The following is a 12,397-nucleotide window of genomic DNA, read 5'->3' as shown; positions in this document are numbered from 1 at the left end:
GCAAAGAAGTTCCTCTACAAGTCGTTTATACCAACACCGACACCTCTCTGAGCTTGGGGAGGTTGGAAGATGATCTTGCATTGGTTCTACTAACATCAAACCATTTAGAAATATTTGACCAAGTCGACTCAACTCCAACACAGACGGATGGTGCTATATATAGTGTGCCACCAGAGGAAACACCAACTCCACCACTGACCACGGCTCCACCATTTGCACAAACTGCCTCTGGATATTTTGCCAACTTCAATGATGACTTCTCAGACTCATTCGCCTCTTCGACAGCTGACTTGTCAAGTGCTCATAAGCTAAAAAACTGGCTTAAAGAAATGTATTTTATTTTTCCATGGAACTATCTATGGCTCTCTTTGACTCTCCTAGCCTTTTTTCTTTGGATTGGTTTTGTCATCACCTTTTTCTTACTAATACATGGTCACTTTCTTCCTGAAAAATCTACAGTTGAACTGGTGGAGGAGGATTTAAAGCCACTTTTCTCATCACATAAGGTCCGAAGAGACTTGTCATTTGTGAACATTTCCGCAGTACCATTTCCTGATGGAATTGTTTGGGACAGAGTGATGTTTGATATATATGGTCCCACGGAAGTTATTCAAATACCGTATGTGTTCAAACTATCAATGAATTATATAGTAATACCAGGTATTGTTTCTGATGATTGGGATGTGAAAACAGTCGATTCCATGATGACTGAATTGCAATATTATACTGTCTTTGAAAATGAAGATGTTTATTGATTTAAAGAAAATTATGGTGATATGTTTTGCTATAATTATTATGGGCACCATTTCATACATAGAGCGAGCAGCCTCAAAACTGTTTCTAATTATACACAATGGGAACATTGTCCGACTCTACCACAGGGGAGTTCCAAAACATACTCTGAAAAGTTTGCAATTTTTTTTGGGTACAGTGTGAAAAATGCTGAGTCATATTACTTTAAAGTACCACCTACTAAGGATATACATATATTAATGACTAATACAAAATGTATATATTCGGAATCCTTTGTTCCCGGTTGTCTATAGAAGGCTATGAATATTGGCTAAAAACAATTAATCTGAAAAGTGTGTGGGGAACAAGAAATTGGCAAATTAAGGGAAAGGAAGCTTTGTTTAGAGCATGCCTTTCTTCCTGTAAAAATGATCTTTTTAAACGAAACAGTACAACAGGCAAGTTGGTTAGGCTTAGCTAAAATTAAGGAATTAAACATGCCCAGTATACCTCCCCCAGCAAAGTTTTATAAATGGCAAAAATATACAAATGAAACTGGAAATCAGCTCGATGAATGGGTCAAGAATGGTACGTTTAATGCTTCACTGACACGTCCTGGCGGGTGGTTATTGTGGCCAATACATACAAATGGGTTTCATCAACATTTTAATAACTCCTCAGGGGTTTTAGTACTAGTAGGCCAGCCCCTCGCTATATATCATCCAAACATGCTGGTATTGTCACGACATATAGTGTAGGTAAATTGTTCCAGCAATGGTTAAAATCATCCTCACTAGACACGGTTAGAGAACACCTCAGTCCCCTGTCTTATACTACTGATTTACAGGACTTCCTGTTAGGCCCCAGAACACGACGTAGGAAACGTTTCTTATATGAAGTATATAATGAAATTTGGAAGCTTTCCCAACAGGAAGCAGCTGCCCGGTTAAGGCAAATAGACCAGGAAAATCTAAAAAAGGCATTAGCTGTTGTGGATAATGGGATTAACACCTTGCCTGACCAGATATATACCATAAATAATATTGTCTCTTCTACTATAGACATTATACAATCAGATATGTCTTCTTTACACCATGGACAGAGTCAGATCAGGTCCATTATGCAGTTGGGTTGGACACTTCAAACATTGAAGGCGGGCTGTGTTCCTTGGAAGCATGTCAGTGCAAGGGAGACATTTTCTTCCTTTAATCTAACACGACAACAACAACTAATGGCTAAGAAGGAAGTGACTTATGTCATGCTTAACATCGAGGAATTAGAAAAGTTGCCTTTTACTGTGGCCGAAATATTATCTGCTGAGTGGTTAATACATGGGGTTATTAATCTGCCTATTTCAACACTTCAATTCCCCTCCTGTTTAAAACACATTCCGGTATGCAGATATGAGAAGCTGGGAGATAGTTACATCCTTGAGGTGTGTGAGCTTCCCTTTTCGTGACATGCTTCAGTGGCATGAAAGAAGCCTTTCTTAGCGGTAGTGAATGCGAGACTTCAGTCAGCCACTCAATGGTTTGTAAACAGCTGTCTCTGCTGGGCACCAGGCTTGTTATCTGAAGGAAGTTCCAGTCCCCTTGATTTGACCTACGTTCCAGGTGCTTTCAAATGGCAGCTACGTCCTCCTCAATGGTGAAGACTATTGTGACATGCGGGCTGGAATAGTTTACGTTGTTTCGGTCTCTAAGGTTGTTACATGCTGCTGGAACGTACTTTTCCCCCCACTAAAGTTAAGGAGGTAGCGGATATTTGGCCTCACATTGCTACTTCAAATGTGAATTTTGACAAGTTGAGCAGACTAAAGGCTTTACTGTTTCAAAAGCATGTGGCCCTTACATCTGAGCGCTAGACCTATGCACTTAAAGTGGCAAGGTCATCGGCAGAGATACAGTCCCTATTAAATACAAACTTTCCGAGTCAGTTTGGTGAACTCGTGGGACAAATTTTTAATGCGTCCAGTACAACTGGAATTGCACATTTTTTTAAAGCTGTTGGTTCTGGTTTCATTCACACCTTCTCCTCTGTATTCGGTTTAATACCATCAGCAATCCACTCAATTTTCTCTAGCATTTTCGGGCGATTTCTGATAACTTTGGCTTTATTAGCTGGCATCCTGCTGTTGCTGTTTTTTATGTGCAATGGCTGTCCCGCCGCAACAAGGAGAAATGACGGCGCTCCCACCAGCGATGCTGTGTCGTGAACGTATGATGCAGTATTTTGGAGCAACACTCCAGGAGCAATTGGAGTGTGGCTGGTCTTTGTCATTCAGACTGGTTTTGCATTGTGTGCAGCCCGTGTTTCGGTGCCTCTGGTGCTCTTTCGAATATGCAATGGAAATCTACCTTTCGAAGCAGCGCTTGCCTACAGTGGACGCTGATCTGTTGATGTCCTCGCTGAGGGTTCATTACCGGACATGTGCATTGAGGTTGCGTTTGCTACGTGAAGTTGCTTATGAGTTGCCCTTATTGGAGGAAGTTGTTCACGACTCATCACTAGACACACGATGGAATGCCGCTTTGGTTGAGACTGAGGCTACGGAACACATCTGCTCCTTGATCCTTCGTGGCGAGGACTGCCTGATTTTAACATCGGCCTAAGTGGAAGATCTCCTATTCTCCATGACTCATAGCTAGATTGGAACTTTTCAAATTGACTTGCCCTTTGAATTCGGTTTTATGCCACATGCTGATGTTTTAAATTGTCATGTAGGATGCTTATGTGTCCCTTCGACTTGTCCAAATTGACTTTGCTTTTTATATATATCTTAGGTTGAGCTTTTTAGCAATTACATTTTAGCTTTGGCTTTGAACCATTTTTAACCGACAAGGGGAGGGTGTTGTGTAGCCAGTTTAGTTATAGCTCATGCACGTTATTTTAATACACTAGGCTGCTGTGCACTTTAACCTAGATATATTTTATTCAGCTTCGCTTTATTATTATTACAATAACCATTTTTACAGTCTTGTTTTATTTTCATCTATCTAACTGTTTTGCCTAAGCCAGCACTCTGTTCTCAAACAAGACATTCTTGATCACTCTGTGCTTCATTCAAGGCTGCTGCTTTGTACATTGCCGGTGAACGTGGTAGAAGTTTAGTCTCCAACATTCGTAGAAAATACACATCCTTACGTAGGGACATTTTCTCCGAACATCAGCTGTGTTATTATATAAACACTTCCTTGTCCCTTACACATTAGAGGGAGATTCCAGCAAGGGAACCACGACTGTATGCTGATTGCTGAATGCTTCGCTATAGATTCTAACGCAGACCACAAGCCTTTGCTCTGGTATGGGGGTCGATGTCTTCCCAGGGGAACCTGAAAGGCAGAATTAGAGCTTAACATGCTGTGCTCAATTACCAACTAGTTAGGAAATAGTCCATCGATCATAGTGACAATATGATAGCGTTGTTTTTATGCTTCACTCTTCTCATCACAATTTTAATACTGTCATGTTGTCTCATCCTGGTTATTGCAGCTCACGCTTTGCTATCTAAGATGCAGTCATTTTTATTAAACTCATTATTGAAATATATACTGCCTCTGTTTGTCATTTATATATGAGACTGAATAGTAGATGAGAGAACCGGATGCGACCTGGGTGACCAGGACTTCCCTGAGAAGCCTAGTATGTCATGCACTCGGCTGCCCAGTCATCACTATATTTTGGTAGAGATGAGGCACTGCTAGATAGCCGGAGCAAAACCCGGATTGGAGCGACAGGTGTCACCCGTAGTGGGTTGGACTCCCCGTAGTGGGTTGGACTCAGTCTCCCACACTGCGGGTGATCCTGCCGCTCAAAATCCAGTAGTATCATTAGAATAATGAGAGCCTACATGACACATTCAGCAGAATGCAAATGGATTTTATTGAGATGCCTGTGTGTAGAGGTTTGAGATATGTGTTGGTGATTGTCTGCATTAGTCATTGGATTGAAACATATCGTATACGAAGAAATGACAGCCTTGCAGTAGCAAAATGACTGCTTAGGGAACTGATACACCGTTTTGGGTTTCTGATCTCTTTAGAATCAGACAAGGGAAGTCACTTCAACAATGAAGTAATTAAATTATTGTGTGCAGCCTTGAACATTAAGCAGAAGTTGCATTGTAGTTACTGCCCTGAAGCATCAGGAATAGTTGAACAGATGAATGGTACTTTGATGTAAAGAATGGCAAAGATGTGTGCGTCCACAAATCTGAAATGGCCTGACGCACTGCCTTTAGTTCTGATGACAATGAGAAACAAGACAGGATTGTCACCGCACGGAATCCTCATGGGCAGAACAATGGGGTTACCAGCGGTGCCTGCAAATGTGCTTGAGAGCATCTACTGCAACGGTCTGGCTGATGAGGTTTGCTCTTTCTCTCAGCAGGTGGAAGCCACCACACTACCACCGATCCATGACCCAGGGCACAACCTGAGAGCCGGTGACTGGGTTGTGGTCTGGAAACACGTGAGTAAGACGTGTTTGGAGCCACGCTGGAAAGGCCCATTAGAGGTAGTTTTGTTTACTACCATATCTGTGAAGTGTGCTGGAGTTCCAAATTGGATCCATGCCAGCCAGATGAGAAAAGAGGCATGTCCTTTGGAAGATGAAGAGTAGTTGTTGAGAGTACAAACATCAACAAGCCTCAGAGCCGGAAGGAGAAGAAAGAGGAACTGAAACCGTATCTGAGCATGTTGAGGACAGTTCAGTCACTCCTGTGAGAGACAAAGGAGAAGACCTCTAAGGGGGGGTAACAGTGACCCATTCTCAATTGAGACAGCAGGAAAGCCTAGTCAGAGAAGGGCTTTCCCAGAAATAGATGAAGTCGAGGGACAAACAGAGCAATCGCCAGACCCCGAGGGGGAAGGAGTTGAAGCAGATCAAAGCCAATGTGATCTGACTCCTCCTGAACCAGGTGCAGGTCCATCAAGAGAAAATTCTGCTGAGCAAGAAGAAGTTTCAAGTTCAACACTGAAAAGAGCATTGACCAAGGGTCCACTGAAAGGGAATAAGTGGCCGGAGTCACAAGCAAAGAGAAAGAAAGCAGTTGTTGTGACAACAATCGAGGAAGACATAGATACAACAAGGAGAGAAGATCCAAGTGAAGGAGAATTAAATGGAGATTAAAAGTTGAAAAGAAAGAGAATAGCAAATTCAAGATACACAGGCCCTGAATGGGCGCATGCAACTCCAAGTGAATGGCAGAAACAGTTTTTTTCTTTTTGTTTTGATCAACACATTACAGATCAATATTTTGGTACTTGAAGGAAGCTAATGAACTGAACTTTTGAGACAAATATGAAAAAAGTGCAAAGAGAAAAGAGACTGTTGAAAATAACTGGAAGAGACTTTGATAACTTGCATTTACTTTGATAACCTGATTTGACTTTTAAAACCTGATTTGACAAGCTGCTAAACTGATTTTGACAAAGGGATCCTGGAAGTGAGACTGAAAGCTGTAAATAACTGCTGAAAGAAAATTTCTGTTTTTGATTTTGCTGCATAACTTCTAAATTTTCTATTCTACTTTCTGATTCTTTACAAATCCTGAGTAACATTGTCCAGCAGAGTAGGAAGAACAGGTGCTGTAAATACATGAGTGTTTGTTTGGCACTTGTGTGTGTGATGTTGTTCGTGATATTGATTGTGGGTATGACTGTTCTTGACAAGAGTAAAGCCAACCATATTTCAGCTTTAGAGATAACCACTGCATTAACAATTAGAGAAGTTTAGACTAGATAAGAAGTATCTGCATGTAGACAATGCACAAGGGGAACTTTCTTCTAATGTCTTCTATCGCTTATTGAGTGAGTATGTTGAGATGATGGATGCGAAGAATTGTTTTGTGTGTACCCAGATTCCTTCATCAGTCAAAAAAGGAGTTAGCTATCATACAGTAGTTTGCCTCTTACTTATGGAATGAGTTGTATCCTGTTACTAACAAGATTCTATAACCAGGAGTACAGTGAGTATTTCTACTCCAATCTTGATGTAGTGTTTTCGTTTGTCCCCATAATTAGGTATCTGAGTAGAGTAGCCAAAGATAGTGACAAAGTATTAGGGAGAGGTTTCTTTGAGCCTCCATTAACTTTTGGGACTGTTTACGCTCACAGGAATAATTTGACATGCTTGCTTACACCTCTAGAGGAGAAATGCATAGGAGAGATTAGAAAAAGGGTTAGAGAAAAGGACTCTTAGAAATGATTATGATTACAGTGCAATAAAAACACAAGGGAAATTAGCTTTCGATGCTCAACACATAGGGAAGCTTTGTGTATATAGGCCTAAATCTCACACTGACACTTTATTTGTGGGAACGAGTGAATGTAGATGTGTTTCAGAGTAAATGGACATTTTTTTGTTAAATGGACAGGATCCAGCAATTCCTGGGAAATATCACATCTGTGGGCCTGATGCTTATTACCGTCTTCCAAGAGGATGGTATGGTAAATGTTATTTGGGGCTAGTTTTCCCAAAGATTTTCAAACTTGATGATTTAAAGAAATTTCCGAAAGTGACATTAGACAAAGGAGAGAGTCTCCTTCTGGTAGAGAAGGAAATATATTTGGAGCAATGATACCTTCAGTAGGAGTTGTTCTGATTTCAATAAAGATTTGAAAGTTGTCTACTCAGAACCTCCTTGCATTAGACATTCTTTTAGCAAAAGATAGTGCACTTTGCAAAATGTTTAACTCTAGTCATTGCTGTTGGTACATTCCTGATAATAGTAAGGAAATTAGAAGCTTACTTGCTAATTTGACTAATGAAAGTGCTGACTTGAAAGAGTTGAAAGAACCAGGAGTTTCAGAGAAAGTTGGCAAAGGATTTGCTTCAGTGGAAAATTGGCTCAGCAACCCTGGGAAAGGGATAAAATTGAAAATATTACAAGGGACATTGATTATTGTGATTTGCCTAATTGGAGGATGGGGAATATATAAATTGTGTAAAAGGATCAAATTAAAGAAGCCGAAGGGAAGGGAAGAAAGGAGGGAAGAAAAGAAAAGAGAATATTTGTTTAGGGAAAATTCGAAAAGGGAACGGGATAAAAATGACAGAATTTTAGCTGATGCAAAAATTTGAGTGGAAAGGTTTACTGTGATGACACATTTAGTCATCAGAGGAGGGATTGTTAACTCTGGTTTACTAATGAAATTATTAATGAATATTCATGTATTCTGAATGTTGAATTTGTGTAGAAAATGTAATAACGTAGGGAAAAATAATGCACGCATTTGAAGGTGCGCCCAACAGAGTGGCCACAAATGTTCACAAAGTGTACTTTTTAATGGCTTATTAAAATGAAATGTGGAGCTTATGTTTGGTAAATGTGGTAATATGTCATATCAAGGGTTATGCATTATGTATTATCTTTATTAATTATAGCCCTTAACTTAGCGAGGTCTTGGCCTAGTTGCACGGCCTAATGTTAAACTGCATTGCTTGGGGGTTTAATAAAATGGATGCTTAGAGAATTAAATTGTGATTTTCCACTGTACTGACCATGTGATTGTAGCTAAAAGTCTTTCTCATGAGAACTGCTTGCTAGGAGATAATGTATTTACTAGTGCAACAATGTTTAATGTAACATGTATGAGACTGACTTTCTCAGGAGAAGACAATGAACATACTGAGTGGAGTATAAGCTGCAACAATAGTGTTACCTGATGAGCGCAATGACGAGAACAGAAGACGCGAGAACCAATCATCGACATGTGAACCATGTATTAGTAGAAGTGAGGATTTGAAGTTTTTTTTTTAATTAGACAACGTGTGAACATGAAATTCTTGAACCAATAAGGACATGGGAAGTAGTTTTAGGAAATCTAACTTAGCCAGACTGCACTGAGGGAAGACAGGCCATTTGCCCATTTCCTAGCTTGCCGTAAGGCTATTATTTTTTGACTATTTTGAGAAGAGACGTGCTTAACTTTATTGCTTAAAGAGACACTCCTTTTTCTGAACTTTGATGCTGAATCCTGATGTCCAAATGACCCAAATGATGTCCGGTTGATGAAGATTGTCACAGCTTGCTGAACCTTATTGAGGACAGGTATACACTGACATTACCGAAAGCTATGTCTATTTGCTTTTGTTTCTAGGTACCAACCGCTAATTTTGAAAGAGCCATAGTTAGATGTTTTCCAAATTTGTGTGACTAACTTGTTTTGCTTGAAACCCAAACATGCCATTCTAATCTGGTGTTAGTTAGGATTCTCACTGATGAAGTTCACTACATGAAATAACAGCTGATGTCTTTTATTTGCTGAATCTAATGTATGTAGTATAGTTTGCGCAGATATTCTTGCTATTAATTTGTACTGTAACTTTTGAATGTGTAGTAGCTCAAGCCTTGGACACCCAGGGGGTAATTTTGACCCTGGCGGCCGGCGGTAAGGTGGCGGCAACACCGCCAGCTATTATGACCGTGGCGCAAAAGCCACGGCCATACTGCCGGCCCCTCCACTTTACCGCCAGGTCTCCGCCTGGCGGTCATAATCCCCAGGGCAGCGGCAAGCACCGCTGCCCTGGGGATTATGAGTCCCTGACCGCCAGCCTGTCCGTGGCGGTAAACACCGCCATGGAAAGGCTGGCGGTAAGGGGAATTGGGGTCCCATTCGGGGCCCCTGCACTGCCCATGCACTTGGCATGGGCAGTGCAGGGACACCAGGCATAGCCCGTCACGCATTTCACTGCCCGAATTTCGGGCAGTGAAATGCGCGACGGGTGCTACTGCACCCGCTGCACATCAGCATTGACAGCGGCTCTATTATGAGCCGGCAGCAATGTTGATGTGACATTTCCGCTGGGCCAGTGGAACACTGTTACCGTCCGCTGGCCCAGCGGAAATTTCATAATAGGGAGGCAGGAATACCGCCGGCAATGGCGGTATTCTGTCTCCTGCGGCCTCGGCGGTCTTCTAGGAAGACCGCCAAGGTCGTAATGACCCCCCAAGTGTTGTTTCTGTATGTTTACCATTTGATTTTGAGATTAACCTACATTACATTAGCCTTGTTGATATAGGGAAATAAATATTCTAACTTTTACATAAAGCTGTGGTTATTCATGAATGAACGGTCATGGTGTGTGACAAATACTGACTCCTATTGTTTGCTACAATTATTGATTGCTATTGATTATTGGTGTATGTACGGGGTGTATCGTGGGACAACCTCGAAGTGAGTCAAAAGGTTCATTGACCTATTTGCGTCCCTTTGTAAAATTACTTATTAAGGTATGACGCACTAACAGTGGTTGGTTGTTATAAAATAGTTTCATATGCTTTGCAATGTAAGCAAGGAGGAGGAATTATACCTCCAGGAAACAACAGCATGAGATGAGAGAGAAACACTGAACGTTGCTGAGCAAAGATATGTTGACAAAGACTCAAACCAATGGCTGAAAGGAAATTGTCCATAAAAGCAAATGTTCCAAAGTATCTAAATCAACACTGTTGAAACCTGCAATGTCAAAACCCAGACCTAAAAGGGGACAAAATGTATTGATTCCCTTAACAAGGGGAATAATCAAAGTTAATTTTTATGTCTCTAGGAAATGTCAACAATATAGAGGAACCTTTAAAAAGCGATGGGACTGAATGTGAGCTCCTGCTGCTATAAAAGGTGGGCACAATCACGTCAGCTTCCAAAACATAAACAGACTCTTAACATGCACGTTTAATCACAAATAAATGAAATTAGGGCGGGTGTATCCATGAGAAAATGATATTACGTACATTTTCACCAGAGACATTAATATAAGATGAGCTCATAGACAGGTATGAAGCTACGTTATGCCCAGCCAAAAATTTGTGTTACCTGTGTTTCCATGTTTACGTGTATGGATTAGGCCTAAGCTGAATTCGTGGAATTTCATTTTGTGGAATTCCGTGAAGTTACCAAAAAACTTTGACAGATACCACTGAATTCCACCACTGGGCAAAAAAATGCTCTTCGTGCCACTTGTTCTGTTTTTTTCACACAAGAAGTGCATTTAGCGATGAAACTCAGCCACAATGGTACCACACTGTGAGCATGGAACCGCCTATTTTGTTTTACTTGCTTCTGCTTCTCCTCCTGCCCTGGTTTTATAATTTCCAGTGCTAATCAAATCTCCCTCCTCTGATCACCCCAATTTTAATCTCACCTGTCTTTTACTAATTTTTATTAGACCCTCTTTCTGTGTGCTTATTTTACATTTCTGCCTGTGTATTTTTGATTTTTTGTGACTTTTTTTTACTTTGTTTTTTGTTTTCCCTTCCTTCTGTCTTCCTCCTTCTGTTCCACTTCCTTCTTTTTTCTGCAGTGCTATGGCAGAAGCAGGCAGCAACAGCGGTGGTGCCATCTCCACCTGCACCACCTATGGCCAGTGCCAGTGTGTAGGGGTGCATCCCCACCCCATATTCAGTAAAGCACAGGTGGCTGTACACATCTTTTGGGTACTGCACTACTTCCCCTCCACATTGGCAGCAGGCCTGACTAGGGTTACCCCCTGCAGGAGCAGCAGCTGCTGTGGGGGAGAATGTGGCGGTGTGTGTGCCACAGCAGAGAGGTGCAGCACACACATTAGCAGCTGACGAGCGGCTGGGATAGTATCATACATTGGGAGTAGGGCCTGCTCGACCTGCTAGGTATCGTGTTTGCGGGGCGTGGTGACTAATATTACTTTTTGTTTTCTAAAAAAATAATTTTATGTTTCAAATAGCATGCTCACACTTAGAGGTAAGTTAAGTGTATGTGATGTGACTGACTCTCCCCCCTCTTCTCTCTCTCTATATATATGTATATCTATATAATGATTATTTTGCTTATTTTAACTCGTTGTTAAAATAAATATATTTCGCAACGGTTAATAAGTGTGCATATTTATTTTTCAGAATGTGTTTATATATATATATATATATATATATATATATATATATATATATATATATATATATATATATATATACATATTCACTTAAAAACACAAAGGTTACAGGGGTGTTAAAAATTGGGCGTCTTCAACATTGCGGTATGTTACCATGTCTCATCTACGGATTTAGCTAGGGTCGTTTGGAGCATAATTTTTCGGCATGAATGAAGGTACCTGACAGCTTATAACGGCTATTATAAATTATTATATTAAACTAGTGGCGGTCTATATCTTTTTCAGCACTTCTCTATTTATATACACATTTTTAAACATCTGAGTAAAACGCTAAACATTCTCAGTGCATGTTATTACCTGGTAATTGAATCGCATGGATATATGTTATGCTTTAAGACTGTCAATGATTGTTGTACAATTCGCACAACCCGTTATGTGATGACTTTGGCATGTATCCTAGAGCAATACAGTAACATTCAATTGTAATAACCTATTTTAAGATAGCCTCTGCTAGTTTAACTGGTAGCAAATATGTTGCTGATCTAAATAAATGCTTTTGCTGCTCTTAGTGGGCTTTGACCAGCAAGTATTGAACATGTTGCCAATCCCGTACAACTACTCTATTGCCCAAAATGGGCTGTGACTGACATATTTATTTGCAAACTATAAGAAGCACAGGCAAGTAGTGAACGTGGTGCAGATCGAATAAGACTGGAATGTCGGCATGATAACACAACGGTCGCCTCCCTCATAAAATTAGGATTGATATGTTGGAATATGATCTTAACAAAAATAG

This window comes from Pleurodeles waltl, chromosome 1_2, assembly GCF_031143425.1.
Source record: "Pleurodeles waltl isolate 20211129_DDA chromosome 1_2, aPleWal1.hap1.20221129, whole genome shotgun sequence".
NCBI lineage: Eukaryota > Metazoa > Chordata > Amphibia > Caudata > Salamandridae > Pleurodeles > Pleurodeles waltl.
Note: the sequence above shows the minus strand (reverse complement) of the source record.